The 10,100-nt window shown below is 42.8% G+C and overlaps 1 long non-coding RNA gene across 1 annotated transcript; it reads left to right on the forward strand.

Annotated features, from left to right (window-relative positions):
• The first annotated feature begins 2,351 nt into the window (after positions 1-2,351).
• LOC140708114 (uncharacterized) lies at positions 2,352-9,007 on the forward strand. The gene is made up of 2 exons (XR_013537776.1): positions 2,352-3,816; positions 5,700-9,007. It is a non-coding gene; the product is annotated as an uncharacterized LOC140708114 (long non-coding RNA).
• Positions 9,008-10,100: the final 1,093 nt, after the last annotated feature.

Here is a 10,100-nt window from a genome sequence, read left to right on the forward strand (position 1 = left end):
CTAAGCGTTTCGCTTAGCGAATATCGCATAATGAAGCCGGGAGAACAGCTGATCGGCGGTTCCAAAATGGCCGCCGGAAGGTCCGCGCCGCATTTTCGCGCCCTGCCCTCGCTTACCGAGGGCGCGAAAATGGCAGCGCTATGGCAGAACATCGCTTAACGGTGAGTTTTAAAGCCATAGGAACGCATTGAACAAAGTTCAATGCGTTTCTATGGCTTTTTTATTCCCGTTTAGCGATGTTTTCGCATAGTGAAGGTTAATCCGGAACGGATTAACCTCGCTATGCGAGGCAGCACTGTATGTTGAAATATCAGTTTACAGACCTGCTTCTCTGTGTCGACAATAGTCTGGCTGGGGATCTCTATTCCCTGGGGAGGGCATACAGCTCTCTTGACAGCCAGAGGGACAGAAAATACAAGGCAGCCTTTTGTGGCAAGTGAATGTTTCTGTCTTTAGAACCTGCCCTTCTAAATTCTGAAAGTCAAGGGGAGGTTGTTGTGGGTTTTTCAGGCTCTTTGGCCGTGTTCTGAAAGTTGTTCTTCCTAACGTTTCGCCAGTCTCCGTGGCCGGCATCTTCAGAGGACAGCACTCTGTGCTCTGGTCAAGGGGAGGTCCTTCTGAGTAAATGCCTAGCTCAATGACCTGAAGGCTAGAAGTTTTTTGTAGGCATGGGCACCCAGCGGCTGAAATGATTTCTTGCATGCTTAAAAGTAAAAACAGAATTATCTGAAAGGTGACAACACCAAGGAAGAGGTGAGTGAGTTCTGAATTTGGCCAGAGCCCTTTTCAGGATTGAAAATGCAAAAGAGTAAAGAGGGGTGCAGAGGATGTGGTGGCGCTGTGGGCTAAACCGGAGAAGCCTGTGCTGCAGGGTCAGAGGACCAAGCAGTTGTAAGATTGAATCCACGTGACGGAGTGAGCGCCCGTCGCTTGTCCCAGCTCCTGCCAACTTAGCGGTTCAAAAGCATGCAAATAGGGACCACTTCGGTGGGAAGGTAACAGCGTTCTGTGTCAAAGTCGCACTGGCCATGTGACCACGGAAGACTGTCTTTGGACAAAATGCTGGCTCTATGGCTTGAAAACGGGGATGAGCACCGCCCCCTAGAGTCAAACACGACTGGACAAAAAATTTGTCAAGGGGAACCTTTATCTTAAAGAGGGGTGGGGCTGGGCAAGATGAGAGAGTAGAGGATGTCCCCGTAGTTGCCTCTCCTAACCTCTTCCCGTCAGATGTGCTTCACCATGACTCATGTTCCTCACAGTGTAAGTCTTTCATACAGTGCGATATCTCATGGACTGGGAGAGCACTAACTTCTTAAAACCATACAGGATTGGGCTGCACACCACTTCCACAGTTCCTCCAAGGAAGTGGAAGACAGGTGCTCTCCCACAAGGCCAGGAATAGATTTTATTCCCTTCTCTTCCTTTTGATTGAAGGCAGTAGCCTTCAGTTGATTGGTTTTGCTGTCTGGCTTGAAATCTTCTTAGGCACCCTTCAGTCTCGAAAGACCATGATAATGCGCTCTGTATGAGTGTCCTCTCCAGAGCACGAAGCCTGGGTAGAATAATATGGAGGATAGGCTGTCACCCAAGCAGCAAATCCCCCCTCTCCATGTTGCTGAAATAGTCCAATGGAAAGGCAAGAGCCAATACAACTGCTTCCAGTTGATTGTTGTAGTTGATTCTAATAAAGGCATACTAGGACTCCGGAGAACAGGGTTCAAATCCCCACTTGGCCATGGAAACACGTTGGGGGGAGGGGAACTGGCAAATATCTCACTTACTTTGAAAGCCCTGTCAGGGTCACCATAACAAACAAACAATAAAGGCATTAATAGCTCTTGTTGTCTTTGGGATATTTTCTTTTGCCTACCAAGAATCCTTCCTCACTGAAGATAATGAGGAAAAAAGAACCGGGTGGAGAAAGCGGGGAAGAGACCTCTAGCGATCCCACCACACACCCTTTCCCAAGTCAGATTATTTAGAGTTCTAGGTCTGTTTCCAAGTTAGGTGTTGGCTAAAACAACCTTCTCCCAGCTGTTGTCCTTCAGATGGTTTGGACTACAACTCCCATCATCCGCAGGCAACACAGCCAATGGGAAGGGATCATGAGGGATGAAGTTGAAGTTCCCCAGAGAATCAGACTGGCGCAAAGTGCGCGGGTGTGCCTTACTAAGACGGTGGGGGGGGGGGGAGACGCCAGATTCAAATCTATAGCCCGCCCTGAAATTGGGCTTGGGAGAACCTCTTTCTCTCAGCCTAACCTACTTTACAAGGCTGTTCAGAAGAGAAAATTGAGTTGGGGGGGGGGTAAAAAAAAAAAAAGCGGGAGGGGGAGATCCATGTCTGCCGCCTAGATGTCCTGCGGCGATATATGGGAAATTATATTTACATTTATTTTTGAAGATGATGCGAGCTGAACGGAAGTTTCGGAATTTCTGAAGTGGTCATGTTATTTGAACAACATTTTTAAAATACAGTATATGTTTAGTAACGTCAGTACATCAGGAATATAGAAGCGTGCTTTCAGTTGGGGCAGTTTTCTGGGCAGAAAGTTTTCTCTGCACTCCTTGACGCCCACAGAAGACCCTGCCTTTCCCTGCCGGGAAGCTTCACCCGCTCAATGCCTGCCTGTAGCGCAGCCTTTAAAGGCAAACAGACGTCCTGGGCACGATCGCAAACCCTTTGACAGTCCCAAAGGGAAAGACGCGAGGCAGGGAACGCGGGACGGAAGGAAAGTTAGAGCCACCGGAACCTTCCCTCTCTGGATTGGCAGCATCCTCTTAGGGCGGCCCTTGAAAGAAGAGCAGCCAGTGGAATCCTCTTATGGCACCATTTCAGAATTAAGGAGAGTCTGTACGAGTCGCTACCCAAGCGAAAGGTCAACAACTCCGAATGGAGTGTGGGATGGCGAGATTAAGGTTCTAGTCCTCACTGAGCTACTTTGGGCCGTTCACTCTCAGTCTAGGCTATTTTACAGAGTTTTCAGGAATGGAGGGGAGGGCTTATAACCCACTTTGATCTAATTGTGAGCCGGCTTGGATCCGCTGACCGGAGAAAAGCGGCCTAAAAATGAAATACAGTAAATAAATCATGAATAAATTACGGAGAAGAGAAAGTGGTTTATAAATGTAACGAATCATTTTTAAAATAGTAAAACAACCCACCCATCCATCTTGTAGGAGGTCTCGGAGAGAAGAGTTTGGCTACAATCTTAAATTCACTCATTTAAAGCCAGTGCTCTGGAAACAGTTCTTTAGTTCCGATGGAAATAATCCAAAACGTGTCAAGGATCGGGCCCTTTTTCCTCTGTCTTTGTACTCATGCCCAACAAATTCTTCCTCTGTACTTTCCCTCTCCATGAATAACCGCTAATTTCCTAGCTGGGATATGAAAGGTACAATTCTATACACGTTTACCTGGGAGTAAGATTCAAGGAAGTCAGTGGAATTTACTTCAAGTAGACAGATACAGCCCTGCGCTATAAAATGTTGAAAAGGATGAGGGGGAGTTTGAGATAAATGAGATAAAAGAGGAGCGCTGAGAGGACCCTCGGTAAAAACAACAGAAGCACATCCGATCCATTTCGGAAGAGGCGCTGAACTGCCTCCAGACGCTGCTTGGAAAGCTCTCCCCAAAGGATCCGAACGCGGAGGGCTACTCTCCGCGGAGCAGCTGAGTCCTGTAGGAGGGCGAGACCCTTTCTTCACTTCCTCGTTTCCACCCTTCTCAGTCCCCAGTCAAATTCAGCCTCGCAGTTCGGGATCCATACAGAGGAAGATTTGGAAAAAAAAATGACAGAGAGATCCAGAAAAGGTACAAGGAATTTGCCATTTCCCTCTGTTTTAAAGAAGTAGATCTTTCCAATCTTAGCTAAAATCTAGCTAAATGGAATCAAGACAGCTTTCCTGCCTGCACTTTTCTTTAGACCTACTCATTTTTGGCTTTGGCCCTATGATCTGTTCCTCATCCTCACTTTTACACATAGAAATTTGCTCGTCCTTATTTTTCTAAGTGTGCTTCTAAATTTCTTTTAAAAATTATGATTACATGATTTGTTAATTGATTTTTAATTGATATTGTCTGCTTATTTTTTTAACCCCGTGTTTTATTATGTTTTTAGAGTGATTTGTTCAACATTGTGAGCCACCTTGGGGCCCCTCACCAGGAGAAAGGCAGCCTATAAATACAAAAGCAAACACCCACATTTGCTTACAGAAAGGAACATAAATATTAAGAAAGTGGCATATAAGTATATATAAGTGTATATGCCCCCTTTCTTTATATATATAGAAAAGATATATGCACATAGCCTATAGAAAAACAAAAAAGAAGTGCAGCTGCATGGATTAGGGGCAAAAACTCAGTTGAGGGTTGGGTAACACCTTAATTGGACCTCTAAAATTCAATTAAAATGTGATCTTTTGAGCAACCAGGCTGGACATTGCAGAACTTGAGATGAGGGAGGGGGAGAAACAGAGAAGCCCAAACATCATCCTGGCATCTGTAGAAAGCAATCTGAGATACAAGGGTATCAGGTTTCACTACAAAGGATGGAGGCAAGGGGTTGCAAATCACTCAGACAATTACTCATTAGTTTAGTCAAAGCATAAGGGCTCTTATGAGTAAGCACAAAGCAGAAGCACCAGGAAATGTGGGCAACAGCCTCCATATCAGATAATCAGAATGTTTTGTTTAGGGGCTTGCAATGGGTGCAATTTACACAATGTAAGCTGAACCCAAATGTTGTCACTGCTCATTGAGAACTCCATCTTCCACCAGTCACTTCATAATACTTGTAATTCGGCTTCAAATTATCAAGCCACTTGGGGTCCTTTTGAGGAGAAAGGTGGGGTAAAAATATTTGAAAAAATTAATAAATCTAACTGTTTTTGCCTAGTGCAGCACCTAAGCCCAAACGGTCTGTCTTTATTTCCATTGCTCTCCAGAGGAATCCTCATCTATATGAGCATGGCTGTAATTTTCTCCACTCCCAGGATGTTCTCAGTTGTTGTTTAGTTGTTTAGTCGTGCCTGACTCTTTGTGACCCCATGAACCAGAGCAGGCTAGGCCCTCCTGTCTTCCACTGCCTCCCAGAGTTGGGTCAAATTCATGTTGGCATCTTTGGTGACACTGTCCAACCATCTCGTCCTTTGTCGTCCCCTTCTCCTCTTTCCTTCACACTTTCCTAACATCAGTGTCTTTTCCAGTGAGTCTTCCCTTCTCATGAGATGACCAAAGTGTTGGAACCTCAGCTTCAGGATCTGTCCTTCCAGTGAGCACTCAGGGTTGATGTAGTGGGCTGAAGAGATGGCTCCTATGATCTGTTGTGTAACATCAAATTTAATTTTTTTAAAATTGGAGAGTGTATAGAACCTGGAATATTTACACACTATTACTGTATATATTCTACTTAACAGCATAAAAACAAATATGATACAGAAAGAATTAAGAAACTGAGGATCAAAAACAATCTAGAGAACCAAACAAATCTCCTTTCTTTTCTTTTCTTTGTGTTTAAAAAACAGCCATGTGGTTCCAAAAATGTAAACTGTTTTAGTATTTAAAGTTTAGTAATTCAAGTCAGCAATATCAATGCAATAATGACTGGTGCTCCTGAAAGCCTTTTGCCTCAATTTGAAACATTTTTTAAAAAGGGAGTGTGAATAAAGAGATTGATTGTTTAATTTTGTTTGTAGCAGGTGGATACTCAAAACTGCTTACCTGGATTTGCCACCTGCGGTTTGGCAATGAAGCAGCAATTGTAATTCAGGAGGAGAAGGAAGTGCAATTCATGCCAAGAGCTGGACACACCTGGCCTATTTCTGAACAGGCTGCCAAAACAGCACGTTAAACACCCCATTTTCCTTCATGGCTGCTGACTAGACACAGGTAACTCTTTTGCAAAGCATCTACAGACAAGCTAAGCAGCTCAGATGCTTGCAAGATAAAGCTGCGGGGATCACTTTGGGGCCACTGAAAAGATAATTCTGCTGATTGTAAAATGATCTTTTGAGAATGTCTTTTAATAATGTAAGAAGGAGAGGTAGGATTTCCCCAGAATGACAGATGGAATGAATCCAGAGGAGGGACAATGGAGCTATTGACCCACCCCAGCTACCTGATAACCCTTGGAGTCTCCCCTGGGATTTTCCTTGACCTGCCACTGTGGTCTGGTCCAGATGGGGAGAGTCTCCTTTTAGGTGATGTGTGGGGGATGTAAAGGGGGAGTCATTAGAAGGGGGGGGATGAATTTCATTCCTTTCCAAAATCTGTGATATAGTCAAAGATTTATCACAGAGACAAAGAGATCAAACTAGTTATTCAAACTGTTGGAAAAATTTGAATTAAGAAAGATATAGTACTGTCATTCCGAAAGTGTACATTTCCATCTCTGCTGTTTCTGCAACCAGGCAAAGACATTTCTCTTCAGCCAAGCTTTCCCTAAGTGAGTGACTGGCTGCCTGAGTAGGATTTTTAGATGGATTGTTACACATTGCTGTGTATTGGTATTGCTTGTTGTGGCGGTCAGCCAGGTCATGAATATTCATATGCTATTTGCATAGACCAATGGGAGTGCTGAGGGCGTAGTCACAAGGTATAAGAGAATCAGCAGCAGCAGGAGGAGTTTAGATAAGACATAGATAGGGTTCTAGAGATGGAGAATCAGAGTGTTAGATAGTTTGGTGGAGTTTCGGAGTTTGGGCCGGAGATTGGTGGTTGAGGGTGGATAAAGAAGAATGTTTAAGAGTTAACAACAGTGCTTGTTCTGTCAACACCTGTATCAACAAACAATTTCTATTTGGTTCTTTTAAAATGACATATGGCCTGGACATCTATCATTAATAAAAGGTATTGTTGGTGAAATCAACTGGTGACAGCTGAGGGGCATGTACCGTGAGCTCCTAGTTTGGTGAAACAATCAGGGGCCACGTGGAATTGTGACACTTGCGTTGACCATTTCTCGGAGTGGTATTTGTTTGTTCCTTAATATTTGTGTACTTACTGTTTTTAGCTTTAATATTGTCTTTTAATGATGTAAGCTGCCTTTTAATACTCATTGTTTTTTAGCTTTAAGTATTGTCTTGTAATGATGTAAGCCACCCTGGGTCCTTTTTAAGGAGAAAGGCGGTATAAAATATTTTAAATAAATAAATAAATAAATAAATATTATTTATTTGCATTTATGCCCCACCTTTCCTCCAGTGAGCTTGAGGTGGCATATGTATTTTAGTCCCATTTATCCTCACAACAGTTTAGTGAGGAAGGTTATGTGGAATGTCTGATTGGCCCAAGATCACCCAGTGAATTTCATGGCTGAGTGGAGTCTTGAACCCAAGCCTCCTGATTCCTACTCTAGCACCCTACTCAGTACATGACACTGGCTTTTTCCTGTGGGATCGTACAAGCAAATGCACTCTATAGTGAGTGGTAAAGCATATAGAAACAAAGTTGTGCAGGTTCTCCTCTTTGTTTGGCTGAAAGTTCCCAAGAGCGAATGGTTGTACCAAATCTAGAGAGAATTCAGCCTGTTCTAATTACATTCTTCATTAGAGAACACAAGGGTGCATCAAAGAAAGGGTCTTTGAGAGATTCCATTCTCAACCAAAACTGCTAATCAGAGCAAAACGAGAGCAATCTTGCTACTGTTGATCTCATATTAGCTGGGTGTGCTCTAGGTTCACTGGGTTACTCTGAGCTGATAGCACTAAAATGACGGAAAGAAAAACAACAAGATGGCTGCCTACCTGAGAATTTCATTTCCAGCTGGCTGGAAGATTTTTTAAAAAAATCCTTATCTCTTGATAGGAATGAGATTGCGCATGTCTGATCACTTTCTCAGTTGTCTGGCTGAGATTTACAAGGTGACCACATTGACAAATAATGTGGGAAATGCTGAAGAACTGGGAAGATTAGATGCAAATTATTTTCCATTGACTAGTCAAGGTGAATCAGCCCAGAGTTTTCTCTTCCAATCTGGACTTTTTTCTTCTGCTGCTGGGGCTTCTACTCCCCCCACCCACAAATTGAATGCATTTGCATCAGTTCAGGTATAACCACTTGAGCCAATGCAATGGGTGACCAGAACCTAGTTTTCCCAGTTTCCTGGTTTAAGGTAGTGAGGAGGCCAAAAGGCACACATGGGGGTGTCATTTTCCCTCGACAAAGCCCCCTTGCTCTTCAGTTATTTTTAGAAAAGGCTTTGTGCTAGACCAGCTAAGAGGTGGAAGAGGAGGGGGGGGGAAGAGGAGACCAAGGAGGAAATCAGCAGACAGGAGGAAATTCACAGTCAGCCTTTGTTTGCAGCTTGTTAAAGTAGCTCAAGTGTAACAATGCATCTAGATGATTGCAGTAGAGTTGCCTTAACAAGATGCTGAGAAGTGCAGATTGGCAATTTCCTCCTATGTTATTGTTCAAATAAATTCACCCAGGGAAATCTGACTTCCTGGATGCAAATTCACTGCAGATCACTTTGCACTTTTTCTGTGGTGTAGTCATTCCCTAAGTGTTAAAACCACTCAACTAATTGTTTGAATTTAGATGGTGTTGCCCTTAACAACTAGAACTGTGAAATAAAGTGACGTTTTATTGAATTATTACTCTAGGCATTCATAGCTTAGTAGTAACACAGAGACTGAAGTCCTTTTGGACTTTTACCATAAAGTTGCGCCTGTGCAAGTTTGTAAGGCATTATGCCCTGGCAGTCTGCATTCACAGTTTGAGTACATAACTGATGGTGCAATTCATAGTGTGACTTGTTGTGCAACATGCCTGTGAAACTGCTTCTTCTACCTTGGCATGATTTTTGTTACTTCTTATGTAACTTTAAGTTATATAGATGTAGCTTCTTAACAGGATTTCCTCCAGAATGACGTTAGAATCGAAGCCCAGTGACACTTTTAATACTGTATTTTCATTTTTCTTTTACTGCATTGGGATACCTTCATAACATCGCAACGTATAAGCTATCCACAAGGCAGTACCAACACGGACTATAAACCCCACCCCCCACCCACAAATTTGAGCCAATATAACCTAGTATGTCCAAAGGTGCCAAACTTGGGGATCCTGCTTTGTAGAATACCAATTATGGGACAGTTTATCATTTTTCATGTGTACATTCATTGCAAGCTGCCCATCAACAAGTTTAGCCTCACTAATTTGCAAACAAATCTATCTTTGTGCATGTGCACATACTTGCATACACTGCTCTTCACACCTGAAGGAGCGGGTACATTTTATTAATGACCTGAGCCTGGCCGTTTTGAGTATTTTGAAGACTACTTGTTAGGCAACTGCAAGGTCCTTCATGTGCTATGTAACCTTTTCTCCCTCTAAAATGCTATTATTATGTTAGTAGAGCTCTTAGAAACAGCTCCCTGCAGCTAACATCTACTGTCCATTTTTAACAGAATGAAATGTGTTGAACTATCTTTGACTGAGCACTTATGGCGAAATTATGAGCTTTTATGGCTTATTCTGCACAGCTTTTATGCTGCTCTCCAGAAACCACTTTTGCCCTGTGAAAACATCCCTTCTCTTTGATTCATAATCTTTTAGATGAACATCTAACTACATTAACTTCTAAAGAGTACTGCTGTAAAATTACAATGTTATTCTGGTGTTAGCAGCAGCTTCCATCACTTGTGGTTTTGCTTCACTCAAGATGTAATGCAAGACTTGAAAATGCTGTTTTTTAAAAAAATGTTTGGGTTTTTTAAAGAAAAAAAAGATGTAAGCTTTATTCTGCTATGAAACTCCAAATAATACAGTCCAGGAATAAGTACAATCAAAAGCCATTGCCAGATTTTTGTGCTAACTTAATTTAAAACCTAGGGACCAAGCCCACTTGTTAGATCTCAATTATAGTAGACCCACTAAATGAATGAGAATTATCTAAGTGTTGACTTAGGAAGTTCAATTCATTCAGTGTGTCTGTCTGAGACTAAGGGTGAGATCAGACAATGAGAAAGATTCATGTCTGAGCACACTGTGGAAAGGATATCTTTTCTGGGAGTGAACCTCTTAAAGAAACCCTTCTGTCCATACATGAATCACTCCAGAACATCCCTCTAAAAGAGCAACCTTGCCACTGGACC

The sequence above is a fragment of the Pogona vitticeps genome, chromosome 6 (genome assembly GCF_051106095.1).
Source record: "Pogona vitticeps strain Pit_001003342236 chromosome 6, PviZW2.1, whole genome shotgun sequence".
NCBI classification, from domain to species: domain Eukaryota; kingdom Metazoa; phylum Chordata; class Lepidosauria; order Squamata; family Agamidae; genus Pogona; species Pogona vitticeps.